The sequence below is a fragment of the Artibeus jamaicensis genome, unplaced genomic scaffold (assembly GCF_021234435.1).
Source record: "Artibeus jamaicensis isolate MK-2021 breed Jamaican fruit bat unplaced genomic scaffold, CSHL_Jam_final contig_354, whole genome shotgun sequence".
In the NCBI taxonomy this organism is placed as follows: domain Eukaryota; kingdom Metazoa; phylum Chordata; class Mammalia; order Chiroptera; family Phyllostomidae; genus Artibeus; species Artibeus jamaicensis.
Window position 1 is genome coordinate 5,002,696 of NW_026521803.1, and position 21,555 is coordinate 5,024,250.

Consider the following 21,555-nt stretch of genomic DNA (forward strand, 5'->3'; position numbering starts at 1 on the left):
ATCTGTCCAAAGGAAATAGACTTCCAGGAAATCCAGGAAGCTCAGAGAGTACCAAAGAAGTTGGACCCAAGAAGGAACACACCAAGGCACATCGTAATTATATTAGCCAAGATTAAAATGAAGGAGAGAATCCTAGAAGCAGCAAGAGCTAAGGGGACAGTCACCTACAAAGGAGTCCCCATCAGACTGTCAGCGGATTTCTCAAAAGAGACCTTACAGGCAAGAAGGGGCTGGAAAGAGGTATTCCAAATCATGAAATCTAAAGACCTACAACCAAGATTGCTCTATCCAGCAAAACTTTCACATAATTTATTCTTATCAGTATAAAAATAGAATTCTATACTGTTTTCTGAACTTTTTTCATGTTGCTATCTGCATCCAAAAATATAATTTTCAAAGGCTACTTAATATTGTCAAAGTAAAAATATCACAATTTGTTATCCTATTGCTAAATGTTTAGATTGTTTCTATTTTTTACTGTTATGTATGATACTGAGATAAACATCTTCATCATACTTAATACACATTATATACATAACACATACATCATACATCAAATATATTCATAATTCATGAATATAGATGTTAACAATTTTGTATTCTTGTCTCATTAGCTTTTCCTAAAAGTGAAACTCTCAGTTCAAAATGCATGGATATTTTTATTCCTCTTGACTTGTTTTGTCAAACAACTTTCCTAGAAGAAGTTAGCATCATCATCATCATTAAAGAGCCCAGATCTTGGAAGCAGACAGGCTAGATTTAAATACTATTTCACCAGTTTTCTAGCTGTGTGAACTTAAGCAAGTTAATTAACCTATTTCAGCTTCCCCATCTGTATGATTTATAAGTTTCTGAGGATGAAGTGGGTTAGAATATGGTAAGTGCTTAGAAATTTTTTAGCCTGTTACCAGTAATGTGTGAGGATATGAATAACATTCATCGTATTTCTACCAAACTGGATTATACTTAAAAAAACCCATTTTTAAAATTAATGAAAAATGATATATTTTTCAATCTACATTTTTCAAAATTATTTTTCCCATTAAGAGGTTTTTAAAAATATTACACTTGGGAAGAACTGAAAATGCTTAGGTCCTTGATGTCTGTAACATTTCTGAGTTTCACCTTGTCACTTTCCTAATGAAACCCTTTGGGGGCTTTTGAATTCAGTTTCTCAGGAGGCGGTATGCAGTGCAAGGGACTATAAAGTACAAAGAAATTCTTGAAATCTTATTTGCAAGTAAGTTGAAACAAAACGTATCTTTTTACCCAATATTTGTGAAAAAATGTTGTGGGAACTTTTGGAAGATTGCACTTTAATAAGTCTTTTCTTAAGGGTTATTTTTTAAAAAACATTAAAAAAATTTAATTGTTGTTCAAATAGTTTTCTGCCTTTTACTCCCATCCCAGCCCCCCCCAGTGCTCCCCACCTCCCTCCCATTTCCAACCCTGTTAGTTTTTGTCCATGTGTCCTTTATACTTGTTCCTGTGAATCGTTCCCCCTTTTCCCCGAAATTCCCTCCCCTCTCCTCTCCCTCTCTTCCTGTTCTGTATTTCAGTGTCTTTGGTTATATTTTGCTTGCTTGTTTGTTTTGTTGTTTAGCTTCCTGTTAAAAATGAGATCATATGGTATTTGTCTTTCACCACCTGGCTTATTTCACTCAGCATAATGCTTTCCAGTTCCATCCATGCTATTGCAAAGGGTAGTAGCTCCTTCTTTCTTTCTGCTGCATAGAATTCCATTGTATATATGTATGGAATGGATCCATACTTTTTGGATCCATTCATTTAGTGTGTGGCACCTAGGTTGTTTCCTGCACTTGGCTATTGTAAATTGTGCTGCTATAAACATTGAGGTGCATAGGTTCTTTTGGATTGGTGTTTCAGGGATCTTAGGATATAATCCTAGCAGTAGAATTGCTGGGTCGAAAGGCATATCCATTTTTAGTTTTTTGAGAAAATTCCATACTGTTTTCCATAATGGTTGTACCAGTCTGCAATCCCACCAACAGTGAACTAAGAACCCCTTTTCCCCACAACCTCTCCAACATTTGTTTGTTGCTTTGTTTATGATAGCCATCCTGACCAGTGTAAAGTGGTATCTCATTGTGGTTTTAATTTGCATCTCTCTGATAGCTAGCAATATTGGGCATCTCTTCATGTGTCTCTGGATATTCTGTATGTCCTCCTTGGAGAAATGTCTGTTCAAGTCTTTTTCCCATTTTTTAATTGGGTTGGTTGTCTTCTTAGAGTGGAGTCATGTAAGTTCTTTGTATATTTTGGAGATTAAACCCTTGTCTGAGGTATCATTGGCAAATATGTTTTCCCATACAGTTGGTTCTCTTTTATTTTAATGCTGTTTTCTTTAGCCAGGCAGAAGCTTTTTATTTTGATGAGATCCCATTTGTTTATTCTTTCCTTTATGTCCCTTGCTTTAGGGGACATATCTGTAAAAATGTTGCTGTCTGAAATATCTGAGATTTTCCTGCCTATGTTCTTCTCCTCTAGGACTTTAATGGTGTCACAGCTTATATTTAAGTCTTTTATTCACCTTAAATTTTCTTTTGGTGTATGGTATAAGTTGGTGCTCAAATTTCACTTTTTTGCACATAGCTATCCAGTTCTCCCAACACCATTTGTTGAAGAGGCTATCTTTATTCCATTTTATGTTATTGCCCCCTTTGTCGAATATTAATTGACTGTAGAGAGTTGGGTTTATTTCTGGGCTCTCCATTCTGTTCCATTGGTCTATGTGCCTGTTTTTATGCCAGTACCAGGCTGTTTTGATTACAGTGTCCTTGTAATACAGTTTGATATCAGGCATTGTGATCCCTCCTACTTTGTTCTTCTTTCTCAAAATAGCAGCTGCTATTTGGGGTCATTTATGGTTCCATATAAATTTTTGAAGTGTTTGTTCTATCTCTGTAAAATATGCCATTGGTACTTTAATAGGTATTGCATTGAATCTGTATATTGCTTCGGGTAGTATGGACATTTTGATGATGTTAATTCTTCTAATCCATGAACAAGGTATATGTTTCCATTTGTTTGTGTCTTCCTTGATTTATTTCTTCAGAGCTGTGTAGTTTTCTGCATACAGGTCGTTTACCTCCTTGGTTAGGTTCATTCCCAGATATTTTATTTTTCTTTTTGCTATATCAAATGGGATTTTTTCTTGATTTCTGCTTCTGCTGTTTCATTGTTAATATACAAAAATGCCTTTGATTTCTGGATATTGACTTTGTATCCTGCTGTTTTGCCAAATTCATTTATTAGGTTTAGCAGTCTTTGGGTAGAGCCTACAGAATTTTCCATGTATACTATCATGTCATCTGCAAACAGTGACAGTTTTGTTTCCTCCTTTCCTATTTGGATGCCTTTTATTTCCTTTTCTTGCCTGATCGCTGTGGCTAAAACTTCCAATACTGTATTGAATTGAAGTGGGAAAGTGGACAACTTTGTATTGTTCCTGATATTAGTGGAAAAGCTTTTAGTTTTTGCCCATTGAGTATGATGTTGGCTGTAGGTCTCTCATATATGGCCTTTATTATATTGAGGAATGCTCCCTTTATTCCCACTTTGCTGAGTGTTTCTTTTCTCATAAATGTGTTTTGTACCTTATCAAAAGCTTTTTCTCCATCTATTGATATGATCATGTAATTTTTGTCTTTGCTTTTGTTTATGTGATGTATTACATTTACGGATTTGTGAATGTTGAACCACCCTTGCATCCCTGGGATGAATCCCACTTGGTCATTGTGTATGATCTTTTTAATGTATTGTTGGATGCAATTTGCCAATATTTGGTTGAGGATTTTAGTATTTATGTTCATCAGCAATATTGGCCTATAGTTTTCTTTCTTTGTTATGTCTTTATCTGGTTTTGGGATTAGGATGATGCTGGCTTTATAAAAAGAGTTTGGGAGTCTTCCATCATTTTGGAATTTTTGGAATAGTCTGTGGAGAATAGGGGTTAGCTGTTCCTTAAATGCTTTGTAGAATTCTCCTGTGAACCCATCTGGTCCAGGGCTTTTGTGTGTTGGGAGTTTTTTGATTACTGCTTCAATTTCATCTGCTGTTATTGGTCTATTCAGGCTTTCTGCTTATTCTTCATTGAGTTTTGGAAGTTTATATTTTTCTAAAAATTTGTGTATTTCACCTAGGTTTTCAAATTTCTTGGCATACAGTTCTTCATAGGAATTTCTTACAATCTCTTCTATATCTGTGGTGTCAGTTGTAATCTCTCCTTTTTCATTTCTGATTGTGTTTATTTGAGTTCTCTCCTTTTCCTGATGAGCCTACTTAAAGTCTTCTCTATTTTGTTTCTCTTTTCAAAAAACATCTCCTGAATTCATTGTTTCTTAGAATTGTGCTTTTAGTCTCTATGTCATTTAATTCTCCTCTGATCTTGGTTATTTCCTTTATTCTACTTGCTCTGGGCTGTGTTTGTTGTTGTTCCTTGAGTTCTTGTAGGTGTAGGGTAAGGTTGTTTGTTTGAAATGTTTATATTTTTTATAGGTAAGCCTGTATTGCTATGAACTTCCCTCTCAGGACTGCCTTCTTTGTGTCCCATAAGTTTTGGGTTTTCATGAGTTCATTTATTTCCAGAAACTTTTTGATTTCTTCCCTAATTTCATTCTTGACCCATTCATTGTTAGTAGCATGCCATTGAATCTCCATGATTTCGAGTGTTGGGTTTTTTCCTTTGGGGTTTGTTTCCAGTTTAAGTCCCTTGTGGTCAGAGAAAATGCTTGGTATGATTTCAATTTTCTTGAATTTGTTGAGGCTCATTTTGTTTCCTATTATGTGGTCTATTTGGAAAATATTCCATGTACATTTGAAAAGAATGTGTATTTAGCTTCTTAGGGATGTGGGCTCTCTATATATCAGTTAAATTTATTTCATCTAGGATGTTGTTCAATGCCACAATATCTTTGTTGATATTTTGTTTGGAAGATCTGTCCATTTTTGATAGTGGGGTGTTAAAATCCCCTACTATAATTGTGTTGCTGTCAATATCTTTCTTGAAGTCCTGTAAGATTTTCTTGATATATTTGGGTGTTCCTATGTTGGGTGCATATATATTTACGATGTTAATGTCTTCTTGGTGGATTCTTCCCTTGAGTATTATGAAGTGACCTTCTGGGTCTCTCTTAATGGTCCTTTTTTTGAAGTCTACTTTGTCTGATATGAGTATTGCTACCCCAGCTTTTTTTCCTTGTTTGTTTTTTTGGAAAAACTGTTTCCATCCCTTCACTTTTAGTTTGTGTAGGTCTTTTGTCCTGAGGTGGGTCTCTGGTAGACAGTGTATGTGTGGGTCATACTTTCTTATCCATTCAGCTATTCTATGTCTTTTAATTGGATCATTTAATTAATTTACATTTAAGGTTATTATTGATAGGTACTTATTCATTGCCATTTTTGTACCTATGTCCCTCTCTGTCTCTCTCTTTTCCTTCCTTTCCTTAAAGCGGTCCTTTCAGCATCTCTTGCAAAGCTGGTTTGGTGGAGGCGTATTCTTTTAGACTTATTTTTCTTGGAAGCTCTTTATTTGGCCTTCTATCTTGGTTGAGAGCCTTTCTGGGTAACATAGCCTTGCTTGTAGGCCTCTGGTTCTCATCACTTGGAATATTTCTTGCCATTCTCTTCTTGCTTGGAGTGTTTCCATTGAGAAGTCAGTAGCTGCCCCTATTGGGGCTCCCTTGTATGTTACTTCCTGTTTCTCCCTTGCTGCCTTTAAGATTCTCACTTTGTCTTGGAATTTTGCCCTTTTAATGATGATATGTCTTGAAGTGGGGCTCTTTGGGTTTCTCTTGATTGGGACTGTCTGTGATTCCTGGATTTGTGTGACTTTTTCTCTCATCAAATTAGGGAAGTTTTCCCTCCTTACTTTTCAACTAGGTTTTCTATACCTTGTTCTTCTTCTTCTCCTTCTGGTGTCCCTATTATTCAGATATTATTACATTTCATATTGTCTTGCATTTCTCTTAATCCCTCTTCATTATTTCTGAGCCTCTTTGAATTTTCTTGCTCTTTCTGGGAGTTTTTTTCTACTTTGTCCTCCAGTTCACTGATCTGATCTTCTACTTTATTGATCCTGCTTTTGATACCTTCTACTGTGTTCTTCAGTTCAGAAATTGTATTCTTCATTTTTTCTTGGCCTTTGCTGATAGTTTCTATTTCCTATTTCATGTTGATATAGTTTTCCATGAGTCCATTGTAGCTCCTCTTTAGTTTCTGGTAGCTCATTGTGAGCTCTTTGAATTTCCTTATAACCAATGCTTTGAATTCAATATCTGATAGTTGACTTGCCTCTATTTTATCTAATATTCTTTCTGAGGCTTTCTCCTTTTCTTTCATTTGGGGATTGTTTCTTTGTCTTCCAGTAATTTGTGAGACTCCTCTTGTTAGCCTCAGCTTCTTAAATTGATCTGTTCTGACTCCCTGGGTTTATGGTGTGAACTTCTGTGGTGGAATGCCTGTGAAATTCAGTGGTGCAGTCTTTGGGTATCCTGGTGTTCTTCACTTTCACCTACTCCTTTTTTTGTGTGTGTGTGATCAGTTGGAGAGGGAGGAAAAATGGCTTATAACAGTGGGAGAGTATTTTATGATATTTATAGTCACAGCGGTAGAGAAGAGATAGAAGATCTTTAGGTTATATATAGTGTTAATGGTAATCTTCAACCCAACTTGCCACTTTTAAGAGAGGATGGACAAAAGATAAGTCTCTTGTTGGGGAGGGAAGACTTGTGAATTGGAACTAGACATAAGTGAGGTTGCAGATGATCAGATTTTGAGGTAAGGTGAGAGAAAAGAATAGTAAATAGGTGTAGTGTGTGAAGAAATGGAGTTAATTACTCCAGTAATCGAATTCAGGAAACTGTGAAGTGGACTAAGATCCAGGAGATGTGTTGTGAAGTATTTATGATTGTATAGAACAGCTATTATTTATATTAATATTAGAGCAACAATCATATGACAGACTCTGTGTGATCTGGATAACATGAATAGGGGGTATAGGACTTTGGGTAGTGTGCTAAACAAAATCAAGTGGCATGAAGTATAGAAAACTGGCAATACACTGTGGAGGAGAGAACAGGGGAATCCTGTCAAATGACACAATATAACTAGTCAAGGTAAAGAAGCCTATACAGAAAGAGGAGGAATACAGAGATACTATTAAAATATAAAGGAAGCGAGAATAATGAAAAAAATAATAATACAAAATGAAGCAACTTGTGGCTTCTCTGCTATAGCAAAGTGAAATTTGTCTCTCTGTCTCTACTGTTGGGATGCCCCCTCTTGGTGTCCAACTCTGGTCTTTTCAGAAACAACTTGGTAGTTTCAAGTTGTTTGTTTCACTTCTGGGTAAAAGGAAAAAAAGGGAGGAGAAGGGTGGAAAAAGGAATAAGTTTGGAAAGAAAGGAAGAAGAAATAAAACAGAAAAGAAGAAAAGAGGAAAAAAGTATTGAAAAATGAAACAATAGTAAAATTAAAAAGATAATGATTACTTAAAAAGTAAAAATAAAATTAAAAGTAAAAAAACAAGAAAAAACATCTCTTGTTGCTTTCTTTTTTTAATGTTTCATATATATATATTTCTTAATTTTATTTAGTTATTTTTCAAGCACAGTTTTTTTGTCTATTTCTCCCATCCCAACCCCCCCACCCCATGCTCCCCACCTCCCTCCCATTTCCACCCCCCTTAGTTCTTGTCCCTCTGTCCTTCCTATTTGTTCCTCCAAAGCCCTCCCCTTTTTTGCCCTTAAATTCCCTTCCCTCTCCCCTCTGGTCACTGTCCCCTTGTTCTCTATTTCAGTGTCTTTGTTTTTCTTTTTCTTTTTTTTCTGCTTGCTTGTTTGTTTTGTTGTTTAGCTTCCTGTTAAAGGTGAGATCATATGGTATTTGTCTTTCCACACCTGGCCTATTTCACTCAGCATAATGCTTTCCAGTTCCATCCATGTTGTTGCAAAGGGTAGTAGCTCCTTCTTTCTCTCTGCTGCATAGAATTCCATTGTGTATATGTACCACAATTTTTTGATCCATTCATTTACTGACGGGCACCTAGGTTGCTTCCAACTCTTGGCTATTGTAAATTGTGCTGCTATGAACATTGTGGTGCATAGTTTCTTTGGAATTGATGTTTGGGGGTTCTCAGGATATAATCCTAGCAGTGGAATTGCTGGGTCAAAAGGCAGGTCCATTTTTATTTTTCTAAGAAAATTCCATACTGCTTTCCAGCATGGTTGTACCAGTCTGCAATCCCACCAACAGTGAACTAAGAACCCCTTTTCCCCACAACCACTCCAACATTTGTTGTTTGTTGCTTTGTTTATGATAGCCATCCTGACCAGTGTAAAGTGGTATCTCATTGTGGTTTTAATTTGCATCTCTCTGATAGCTAGCAATATTGGGCATCTCTTCATGTGTCTCTGGATATTCTGTATGTCCTCCTTGGAGAAATGTCTGTTCAAGTCTTTTTCCCATTTTTTAATTGGGTTGGTTGTCTTAGAGTAGAGTTCTGTCAGTTCTTTGTATATTTTGGAGATTAAACCCTTGTCTGAAGTATCATTGGCAAATATGTTTTCCCATACAGGTGGTTGTCTTTTTAATTTAATGCTGTTTTCTTTAGCCAGGCAGAAGCTTTTTATTTTGATGAGATCCCATTTGTTTATTCTTTCCTTTATATTCCTTGCTCTAGGGGACATATCAGTAAAAATGTTACTGTCTGAAATATCTGAGATTTTCCTGCCTATGTTCTCCTCTAGGACTTTAATGGTGTCACAGCTTATATTTAAGTCGTTTATCCACCTTAAATTTATTTTGGTGTATGGTTTGTTGGTTTCAACCTGGCCAAATGAGTTTTTTGGCTGCACCAGGCTGAGGGGCAATTGGTGTGGTCTTTCTCTGGGCACTCTCCCAAGAGCCAACCTGGCGCCTCTCCTCAGCGCCCCACGAAGCGGATCTAGGTGTTCCTCATAGCACTCTTTCCCCTGGAGTTATCACTGTGGGCTGGTTTGTGGGGTGAGCAGGCTGCCTGGGTCCCGCGGGTTTGAGTGCAGACCCATCCCAGTTCTGGAGGGGAACTCCAGGCCCTCTGCCCAACCTCAGGTTTGCTGCCAGGCTGGGTGGGGAGCAGTCCAATAGCAGAGGAATCCTTCAGTTTACTTTACAAAAACTTTCTTCTTTAGAAAGCCTGCCTCTCAGCACAGCTTAATTCCCCAGCCGGACCTGTGACTATCAGAGTCAGAGCCCCACACTGGGCCTCTCAATTCTCCTGAGCTGGCGACCAAAGAGTCCGAGGTCCATCTTGGCCCTTTGCCCTTAGTACCTTCTCTGTGAACTCTAGCAAACAATCCTTTCCCTGCACCCAACCTTGCTTGGCAGGGGAGGGAGCTCCGGAGCCAGGCACTGAGCACTGTGCGAGGGCTGAGGGCCCTGCTGCTCCTGTCTCTGCTCTGGTCCCTGAGACTCCACTGTACTGCAGCTGTGTCCTTACCCTCTGGCTCCTCCATGTCTGTTATGATTTCTGGTCTATTATTTTTGTATATGCTGGGGAACTTGGCTGTTTGCGCTGTTCCTCCGAAGATCGGCCAGGATTTTCTCCCATGTGTATGGGGAAATGGAATCAGCTCTGTCCTACTCTGTCACCATCTTGGAAGCCTCTAATTAGTCTTTTTTTATTGAAGGAAGAAATCACGATAATTTAGAAGAAAAAACTAAAAAAAAAATGAACAAGTGAAAGTAATTTTTTTACTTTTTTCTCTGCCCTTAACTTTTCCCATGAATTTGTGCAGGTATTGTAGTAGCATGTTTTGTCTAGTTTTTTTTCTAACCTGAGATTTTAAAACCAAAGATTTCATGGGGCAGTATAGAATCACAGTGTTTAGGCATGAGATTTGATAGCTATTTAGGAATAATCTGGACTAATAGGATACCACAGCGCCCGCAGACAGATACAGGGAAGAATGTAGAAGATTTTTAAAAAGGCTCTTTTGGACATTGGTAAATAGAGAAAAGACATGCAATCATTTAAAAGTGAATATTTGTTTGGAAGGTAAAAGTAGTTTAATGGGTCATTGTCATAGAAACTGAACCAGAGGCCCCATCCTACCCCCCAGAAAGAAAGAAAGAAAGCCGGCCGACAGTTGTCCCTCATATGTGTTCGAGATAAATGTGAGAAAAGAATGAATGGGAAGTATCACAGAATGGTCACATCAAAATGCTATTCCAAATCTTGTGGAAATGTTGACTGAAATGTTCTGGTCTGTATCCTAATGAATATATTAGCAATCCAGGGAAAAATACTGTTACTCATGCAGTTTGCAAAAGTTTTATATCGCCAAAAATTTATTAAGGCAATTTCGCTGACCTTCTGTTGGTAAATGTTTTGTTGTTTGATGGCATACGTAACAACTTCAGATATTGAAGGAAGGTTGTTTCAGTTTCCTAAGAGTCAAATGGAAAATTAACTCTGTTTAAATGGGGAAGAAGCCTGAAGAAGTTTCAGCTGCCTGAACCAAGATGTCTGCTGACTTGGTTCTTTCTTTTTGGTCTTCTGTCACAGAAGAAAGAGCAGGAGTTGCTAAGAGCTGGGTGCAAGTGTCTCTGCAGACCTGGTAGAGGTGCTGAGACTTAGAGAATGAACTATTGATGTGGGCACTTAAACTTGAGAAGCAAGTTAGGAATCCGAGCTGGAAAGGCACATACTTGGGAGGAAGTACGAGTGAGGGCTACTGCCAATCTGCAGGGCAGAGATAAAAGAGATGACAAGTATCATCTTTCAGAACAGACAGATCACAAATTCAGGGCAGGCAAGAGAGTTTCAGCAAGCAATAGGTGGTTCATTTGTCACAGAACATCCTGATCCTGAGTCAAGCTTATGACAGCCAGATGATTCTACACACTTTGTGTTGATTAGAGGGGGAGCGCAAGTACCTTCCTTCGTTCAGGATCTAATTTTTTTAATCTTTATCCAAGGATATGTTTTTATTGATTTGAGAGAGAGAGGAAGGGGCAGGAGAGGGAGAGAGAGAGAAACATTGACATATGAGAGAAACATCAAATGTTTGCCTCCTATACAAGCCCCGACAAGGTATCAAGCCTGAAACCTAGGTATGTGCCTTGATGGGGAATTAAACCTGCAAACTTTTGTGTACAGGACGATGCTCCCACCAACTGAGTCACCTGGCCAGCATCTGAATATAATTTGAGCATTATGAGGTGGCCATTGTAAATAGAGGAATTATTTTACAAACTTCGTGCTGTGACACAGAATGCAGAAGGGGCACTCGAAAAAGGAAGAACGGCAGGAAGACAAGCTCCTGTTTCATTTAGAAAGTCTGGCTTTAGTGCTGTACCTGCCACATACTAGCTGCGTGACTCGGATAAGATAGACTCTCAGAGTCTCAATTGTCCAATTCACAAAAGGAGCATATTAATATATTATACTCACATAATATATTGTTAAGTACTGTAGGCTGAGATGATTTATACTAATAAGATATAAATGGTAACAGTGCCCACACTCTGGATTTTAGTGAACAGAGGCTTAATTAATTTGATATACATTTTTATTCAAGCTATGTCTAATTGCTTAGTCAGGTGTGAATGAAGGAAAAATGTACAGTGTAAGGGAGGTTGCCAAGTATAAGGACAGGTCCAAACGTTTGAGGTCAAAGATTATGGTTCAGGTTCTAATTCTGTCACTAACTAGATTAACAAGTGTGGCCTTAAGCAAAAATTTTAACCTCTGAGGTCCAATTTCTTTCATCTGAAAATAAGGATAATTGTAAATGCTTTATGTACTTTGAAGGATGGTTGACAGGCTTTTCCAAGTATGGATTTGCTTAGGACTTATTACCATGGATGTTATACACCCATGACTGGAAAAATGATGTTCTGTCAAAACTTCCTCAAACATAGGTCGGTGATCAGTTGCCAGAGTGTGTAGGGCCTTCAGCAGCAGCAACTGCAATAATTGCAGGCTTAGGCATCAAGAGCAGGTGGTCAACTCAGCTGTGTCTGGCTGAGAGCATGCTCTGTTCTGCTCTGTCCCTGGCGTGTCATCCTGCTGCAAGAAAACCCGAGCTGTAAACTGAAGTGTACTGTTAATTTTAATTAACTGTTAAACTGTTAACAGCTTGATAAACTGTTAATTTATTAAAATCTAACATAAAGGACACATGGACAACAACTAAGGGGGGTGGAAATGGGAGGGAGGTGGGGAGCAGTGGGGGGGGTGGGCTGGGATGGGAGTAAAAACAAACTGTACTTGAACAATAGTTAAATAAATTTTAAAAAATCTAACTGCTATATACTGAATCATGCCTCTTAACTTTTCACAGAGTCAAATTTCTGAAGATCATGAATTTTCTAGGGTCAGCCTGGGATATACAATAGCCTTCATTTTTTTTTTTTTTTTTACATGAGAAATAGAGCCAAAGTCAGAGCAGATAGGAGGAGGGCTTTTCTTTTGTAGGGTTTAGAGTATCCAAGTTGGATCTATTTTTTTCATTCATTATTAACTTATCTTGCTTATTATATGGTTTCCTGATGAAATTCCTAGGGTTGTCCTAGCTCATTCCCTGCAGGTTTATATTCCCTCTTTTGGTTGAATGCATTTTTATTTCTTTAGCAGCATCTCTTTTGTCTTATATAGCCTCAGATAATATTTCCAACTCTGTTTTGAGCTGTTGCATTTTTAAAGGAAAGACGTGTTGTGCTAAATCTAAAGAGATTTTGAAGCAGCAGAGCATATATAATTTATGTTGAGGGTGGGTTAGTGAAACCACCCCTGGGACCAATAGATTTCATGTGTTTGAAAAGCTCAGAGTTTTAGAACAAAACTGCAGAAATGTTCTTTCAGATTTGTAAGCTTGATAAGTTTGCTTACATATTTTTAGCTAGGGGAACTTTATAAATGTCTTTCATTTAAAAACCACAAAACAAAATAGAAAGTGGGAGCATGTTGTTTTGACTTTTTCTGTTTTGGTGAAGATCAGAGAGGTAGCTGCAGTGTGGACAGGACAGATTGCATCCTCTGGCACCATCTGTGCCAAACCCTGCATCTACCCCTTCCTTCATCAGGACTCTCAACAGGAAAATGTGGTACAGAAACAGCTAAGGGCTTCTCACATCCCTGACTTGTGACCTCAGCAGAAATGACTGAGAGTGGTGCTATGGAGGACTACTGAGGAATTCTTCTTGGATAGAACCTGAGCTGGGGATGAGTATGAGTGTTAGTGTGTGTGTACATGCACATCTGTATGTCTCTGTGTGTGTGTGTGTGTGTGTGTGTGTGTGTGTGTGTGTGAAGTGGGTGAGAAGCTAAGCATTTGCTCTCAGAGGTCACTGGCACTGAAGATGGAAGAGATGAGATGGGGAAGGCACAAACAATTGTTCAGCACCTACTGAGAGGAGGGCATTTGTTTTATGTGCACAATTTTATTTAATCCTTAATATAACTCTGGGAGGTGATATTTGCTGTTGAGGGAGCTGAAGCCCAGAATGGTTGAGTAACTTGCTCAGGGTCACTTGGCTACCGCGATTTGGATTGTGACTCTCAAGTCCTGGTCTTTCTGTGATGCTACCACAGAGACCTTCAGGAACTGCCTTTATCTAACCCTGTGATATTTTTCAGGTTCAAAGATAAGAACTGGATCTCCTCTTAGGCAGAGAAATGGGTGTCCTAGTTCTAGATATTATCAAGGCATTGTCACCAAACACGGTCTCCCTTTATAATAGAGGAGGCTTCTTTGGTGTGGTACTTGAGGATCGAATTGCCATGATTGCTACAAACTTGTCATGCCATCTTCTGGCTTTTCCTCCTGGCTTTGTCCTGTTAGCCTTGGGATGACACTTTTTAAAATATTCCCCTCTATCACAGATTAACTGTCACTTCTTCAGATCTCAGTTTAGATATAACTTCCTAGGTCCTGTGTACTGCCAAGGTTAGTTTAGGTTCCTTTTCTATTGGTCTACTGTTGTTGCAAGCCATCGTCACAGTTTATTATAATTATAGTGGTACCTTGGTACTCACCGTTAATTCATTCTGGAACTTGTGATGAGTGCTGAAACCACTGACTACTGAATAATGAAGTATTTTCTCTTGCAGGGCAGCATTGTGACTCATATAAATTCCAGCAAATACAATGAGTTCTGAGAAAGTACCAAGTGCTGAAACATTTTTTCTTGTCATAATGCAATGAGTACAGGGTTTGAGGAGTTCTGAGGCTGATGAGTACCAAGGTATGACTGCATTTGCTAATTTTTCCACATTCCTGGCAAGGTGGTTGGAGGAGGAATGATGTCCTTGTTCACTGTTCTAGTCTCAGACACCAGGATAGTGTGCGGCCTGTGGCAGGCATGCAGGGTATCTGAATGCAGGCATAGTAGTGTCAAGGCTAGGTGGGGGATGGGTGTTAAAGTCCCACAGTGGTCCCAGCTGCCCCAAGTGTTCATAAGATCTAAGGAGAAAGAGTGTGTTTACAATGTAAACACAGCTTTAAGACAAGTCCCCTATGTTCCCTTCCCACCAGATAGCTGCCCTAAACTCAGTGAATGTGCAATGACACCATAGTGTCACTTGAGCTATTTAGATATATACAGAGAGACATGAGTATGGACCTTATCAATGAAAATGTCTATATAACTTTCCTCCTCTCCCCTCCCTTCTCTCTCTCTCTTCTCCCTTCTTCCCCTCTTTGCCCCTCTTTCTTCTCCCCTCTCATCTCTCCCCCTTCTCCTTTCCCCACTTCCCTGTCCCCTGTGTTCTTTTTTCTTATGTTTTCTTCTGCCTCTTCCTCTCTTTTTTTTTTTTGTGTGTGGTCATCCTCTTCCACCGAGCATGCAGCTTTGGGAAGGACACACATGGATCAGTGAGGGAGGAAGGGGACACCCGCCTCGCCAGCCAGATCAGCTGGATCAACCCTGGTGATCCATGGGGTGACAGATGTCACAGGCAGATCACCCTCACATCTTTCCCCTCTCTTTTTATAAAAAAAACTAAAAGGAGAGAGGAAAAAATTATTTTCCCTGGCTACTGTATTATGAATTTTAACTTAGAAATTTTTAAAAATATTTGAAAGTGATGGTAAAAAACTAATTAATTTCAAAATCCTAAAATGGATAGAAATGCATATTTATTGATGCAAACATGTTTCCCTGGAACAGGGATGGTCATTGTTATCAACAAACTTACTCTCCCACTGGGCAGTGAACACTACTGATGCTAGTGAAATAATTCCTAAGAACTTAATTTTTTGTGTATTACAGGTGTCTGGGCCTTGGTTCTAAGTATTTCCAGTTACATGGTTCAAGATTCTAGGCATAATTGTGATTCTTGATCCTGTTAAAGATAATGGCCTTGTCTCCTGTTTACAAATAACAGTTTATATAACAATTAATTTAATAGAGAAATTGATAAACATGAAATGTTGGTGCAACCTGGTCTGACTCATTACCTTATATTAATTGATTTCCTCTCCATATATTTATGATGTTATCTTTCTGCCTTCAACTTTAAACTTGTGAGAAGTTTCTTGTTATTTATTGGCTCGGAGAAAGATAGTTTACCTTCTGACAATAACAAATGCAGGAGTTAGTTCAGGGAAAGAATAAAAGAAATAGGAAAGCCTAGAAACATTCAATCTTTAGGTATTAAGATGCTGCAACCCCTGAATAACAATTAAATTGCTGGAAAAGTCAAAGTTTTAGCAGAATGGAGAGCTGCGAATGGGTTTTATTACAGTGCTAATACTACCAATCATAGTTTTATAAAACAGCATTAGGGTCCTGTTTAAAATTGTTATTCTCATTATTCTCTGAAAGAATCTATAAAAGTATACTTATATAGATATACAAGTAATGTAGCTGTATATATTATACAGCTGTGTTATTTATGTATATTTGTTATAATAAAATTGATGTAGCATAACATGGCATACAATATTAAGTTATAAAAATTAATTTTGCATCGAAGAGAATCTCATCATTGGAGTAATCATAAACATTTTCTTGCAGTATATATGTGACATCAGAACAAACTGCAGGCAGGCCATTCCCAGGGATTCTTACAGGGTCTGGAGAGTCTCTGAGCCACTGCTGTTCACTCGGCCAGGTTTTCTTTTCCATGCACATCACTGTTCCTTTCAGAGCTATCTGCAGGGACACTGAGATCCAAAGGTTTTGTATTCAGCAAGATATGGTAACTGGTGCCACCTGTGGGTCTGGGTACTGATACCTCAAATATTTCCTTTCATTCTGAAGGACTGAAGGTTTGGGAGCATCCTTGCTCTTCTGGCAGTACCAGCATCCCTCCAATATAGAGAAGAACAATGGGCAGAGGTAGATTTGACACCAGCATTGGGATTAAGATGTGGGAGCAGCATCACGGGGTGGCTGCCCACTAGAGGACAGGGATGGTGCTCAATAAATCACAAAACCATGAATTTTGAATTTGCAAATTGAAGTGTGGGTTTTTTCCACCATAGATTCAATATGGAAAATGGCAATGTAAATGGTCAATGAGGAAACCAAAAACTAACCACATTTCCAGAGATGTAGAGAAATTGCATGAAATTTTGCATGCCATTTAGAAATTCTAAGATTTGGGTATACTGAGACTGCCTTTTGGTACACCACTTATCTTTCAGAACAGACTTTTGCTTCATTGATTTTGGCTTGAATTTTAAGCCAGCATATTGGCTTGAATTTTATCAGATGAAAGCTTTGGAACTACAAACAGGGTGTCTTTGCCTTTTTACAATATGGTGCCTTTCATTTTTTCAGTTATAACATTATCCCTGAATGGTGTGTTTCGAGGTTCATTCAGAATGCCATAGGCCATGCATGGCATTCTACTAGTTTGACTTCACATGACCAGCAGGGTACTGTATAAAAACCTAGAGTATAATGCTTTCCCAATTATCTTCTCAAAATAGGGTTGTCAGTTGAGGAACTGGGGGGATGTGGGGTGGGGGGTGGTCAGCAACTAGTACTTGGGGGTTAATGTGTTTGCATGAATATCCCATTCCTGTTCTGCGATTTTACCTCCATCTGCCAGGATGACCTATGCACTAGGGTCTGGGGCCAATCATCTGAGGATAACTTGCCCTGTGGTGATAAATGTCAGTGGCTTACAACACTCAAGGTTTATTTTCCACTTTCATTTTATGTTTATTGAGGATTGGCCACAGCTTTGCTGCCCAAGTCCCTATTCCAGGACCTGGATGACAGACAGTGCCACTCTGGGACACAGCAGGGTCTTGGCAGAGGGAATGAGGTTGGGGTGAATCCATAAAAGCTTTTAAAGCATCTGCTCAGAAGTGGCTCATGTTATTTCCTGTCATTTCAAAGGCCAAAACTGAATTGGTCAATGTGGAATTATAATCCTCCCATTGAGAAGACCTGATAGGGCAACAAATATTTGCACAATGAAACAAACAAATAGGAATTTTCTAGCCTTATTTCCCACCTCACTTTCATACATCAGTGATTCTAGTCCTTTGTAGCTATTTGCACTTTTCGAGTGCACCGTGTTTTTATGGAGTTTCATTTACTATTACACAGCTCAGAATCCTTTTTCCCTTATTCATCTGGTGGCTGCTTTCTTCTTCAAGTGTCATCTCTCCTGGAGGTCCCTCCTAATCCTCTCAAGGAGTAAGAAGCACTCTTTCCTCTCTCAGTCATGCATGGGCCTTGGTAAAAAATTCTGCCCTACTGCTTTGTAACAGTAATGGGTCTCTTTTTCTCAAGAGACTATGAGATTTTTTAGGAGAGGGCACATGTCTTGTTTTTCTCTGATCCCCAGCACCTAACTCAGAGCTTGCCATGCATTATGCACTCAACATTTTATTGAGTATTAAATAAACGCAGCAATGTAAAAACAGACAGAGAAAATGATTTTCTAACCTAGTGCTTGTTTAGATTAGTACTCTCAAACTACCTGTGATATTTGGTGCAAATTAATGATTTCATAAAACAATAAAAACAAAGTACTAGAATAATGATCACGAACATGCTAGATTGCTATCAATGTTTCTAAATACCCTTGATTTTTGTTTTTATCTCATAAAACAGACTAGTAACAAATACTTTGTGGTTAGCAGATTGTGCCTGAATAGCATTGTGGGAGATTCATTTACTTATTCGAAGATATTTACTGAGTTTCCTTGTGTTACAGGCAATGTTTAAAGTGCAAGGGCTTCAGCAATGAACAAGACAGATCAACGTCCTGTTCCCAAAATGCCTTCTTGCTAGTGGGAGAAGTGGGGGGCAGACAAGCAGATGATTTGATAAGTTATGTGATTTTGAATAACGATTAATGCTATGAGGGAAGTAAAAGAAGGTAATGATGCAGTGATTGGACAGAAGCGTATTTTTCAGAGTGATCAGAGAAGCATTCTGGGCAGAGAGAGCAAAAATATGTTCAAGTCTTCAAGGAGGAGCAAGCTTAGAAAAGCCAAGAAAATAATAGAAGACCAGTATGACTGATGCTTAATAATCTGGAAGATTATGTCAGAGAGAGTCTGAGAATCAGGCCAAGGCCAGATTATGCAGAACTTTGTAGGCAATAATCAGTTGTTCTGATTTTATTAAAAGTAATATGGAAGCCATTGAAGAACTTTGAGTGGAGATGCATCATGGTCTGGTTTATATTTCAAGCAAATTACTCTGCTTAACATCATTATTCATCAGGAAAATGCAAGTCAAAAGCACAGTAAGATATCGCCTTACATCTGTTAAAATGGCTATCATCAAAAACAGTAAGAGAAAACAAGTGTTGGTAAAGATGTGAAGAAAAGTGAGCCCTTGTGCACTGCTGGTGGTGGAACGGGGTTTGGTGCAGCCGCTATGGAGAACAGTAACAGCAGTTCCTCAAAAAATTAAAAATACAACTACCACATGATTCAGCAATTTCACTCCTGGATATTTATCCAAATGAAATAAAAACAGAATCTTGATATCTGTGCTCCCAGGTTCACTACAGCACTATTTGCGATAGCCAAGATGTGGATCATCCTAAGTGTCCATCAATAGATAAATGGATAAAGCTGTGATCTATAATGGAATATTAGTCAGCCACGAGAAAGAAGAAAATTCTGACATTTGTGACAACTTGGATGAAATGGACCTTGAGGGTATTATGCAACATACTACAATACTACAATACATGGTATCAGTTATATGTGGAATCTTAAAAACAAAGTCATACTCATAGAAACAGAGAGTACACAAGTAGTTGCCAGGTGTTGGGGGTAGGGGTAAATAAGTTTGGCAAAAGGATACAAGTTTTCAGCTGTAATCTGAATAAGATCTTAGAATCTAATGTGTAGCTAAGGTTGATACCACTATATTACGTACTTGAAATCTGCTAAGATAGTAGAATTTAAAAGTTCTCACACAGGAAAATAATAAAATAAATAAAATAAATATCTGAGGTGATGGATAAGTTAATTAGATGGGAGAAATTCTTTCACAATGTATATGTATGTTAAAACATCATGATGTATACTTTAAATATCTTACAATTTTATTTGTCATTTATACCTCTATAAAGCTAGAGAAAACAATGCAAATTTCCCTGGATCTATGAGGCAAATGGGTTGTAGGGAGAACAGATTAGGTGTAAGGAGTTCCCATGAAGGATGGAGAAGGCTCATCTTGGGCAGCAGGTGTGAAGGTGGATAGAGTTGACAGATTCAGGGTGTATTTTGGAGAGAAAGAGAATGAGACCCACTGATGGATTAGATACTGGGTATGAAGAAAAATAGAAATGAACACATAGACAGTGAAAGACAAATACCATATGATTTCACTTACATGTGGAACCTAAAGAACATACTAAATGAATAAACAAAACAGAAACATACTCAGATACAGAGAACAAATTGGTGGTGGACCGATGAGAGGGAATTTGAGGGGAATGTGTGATAAAGATGAAAGGGATTAAGAAGTACAAATTACCAGTTATAAAAATATTCAAGAGGATGTAAGGTATAGCATGGAGAACATAGTCAATAATATTGTAATAACACTACTAGACTTGCTGAATAAGTCTACTAGTGTTTATAAGTAATCATTATATTATCACCTGAAACTAACATAATATTTTATGCAAAGCATAATTGAAATAAAAATAAAAAATATTTCTAGAGTTTTGTTATCAGACTTAAGGGGTTAGTTTTCCTTCAAGCACCAAAACCCAGTAAGACACAAATAGGAGTTTGCAGCCAAGAAGGTCAGGCTTTATTAAGGACAAGGCACCATGCCCGTAGTCATAGAAAGCTCATGCTCAAAGACTTGGCTTCCCGATGGCTTCCAGGGGGTGGATTCCATAGAGAAAAATCATTAATCATGGTGATTAATAGAGTTAGGGTTGTGGTCTCTACTGATTGGTTAGTGCTAGAGTAGGATGTAATTGATGATTACATCTGGTCTTTTTAAAAAAAGTTTTAAATTGATGTGTGAATGCAGTTGTCTCCATTTTCTCACCACCACTTCCTCCCCTCCCTACTCTCCCTCACTTCCCACCCTCAATCCTACACCCCGTTGGCTTTGTCTATGGGCCCTTTATACACGTTCATTTACGACACTTTTCCTGCTTTCTCATGTTATTTCCCTCTCCTCTCCCCTCTGGTTACTGCCAGTTTGTTGTCAATTTCAATGTCTCTGGTTATATTTTTTCTCATTTGTTTGGTTTGTTAATAGGTTCCACTTATAGGTGAGCTCATATAGTATTTGCATCTGCTCTTGATGTCAGCCATGGAGTTGTTCTGAATAATTTTGTAAGGATTTGTTCTGTGTGATTATTCTGCTTTCCTGGGTCTGGAGTTAAAACACAATTAAGGCTAAACTATGCTGTTTAGTTGGATTGAAAACTCAGTCTCGATAGTCAATAGACCCAGGACCTTGTGTCTAAGACTACTGGATGCCAACCAGAACCTCATTATTAAGCAAGGGAGAGGGAGGTCAATTAGTCAGGGTACTAGGGGAGGCCAGTCTGAGTAGAAGTGAAAAAGAATCAAAACCTGAGATTAAAGAAAGCAAGGTTTCTGCATGGTTATAATTCCTATTTTTTTTTTTTTTGATAATTCCTTAGTCTTGAGGAGTATAGGCAATTCAATTCAGGTTCAATCAAGAGGGAGAATTAGCTTGTAAGATGGAGTCAGATTTGTCTGTCCATTGTGATCCTTTTATCCGGCTCTTACAATCTTACACACCCACCTCCTCTGTGATGGTCCCTGAGCCTCTAAAGGGGGCATTCTGTGTTCAATTTATAAGGAGGAACAGTAGCTGTGGTAGAAGAAGCAGTAGGCCAGGTTACCTGTACCCTAAGTAATAATCTGAGCAAACCATGTTAGTCCCTGGGTCTTTAAGACTGCTAGTGGAGAATACCTCTAGATGGAAAGCTCGGAGACTCGTTATTTTCTGGAATAGAAGCAGGGACTGACAATCTGACAGTTTCCCTGGTACACAGTCCAGCCGTCCCTAACAAACATCCTGACACCAGCTCAATCTGGTTTACACAGATTCCAGAGCCACCTAGGCACA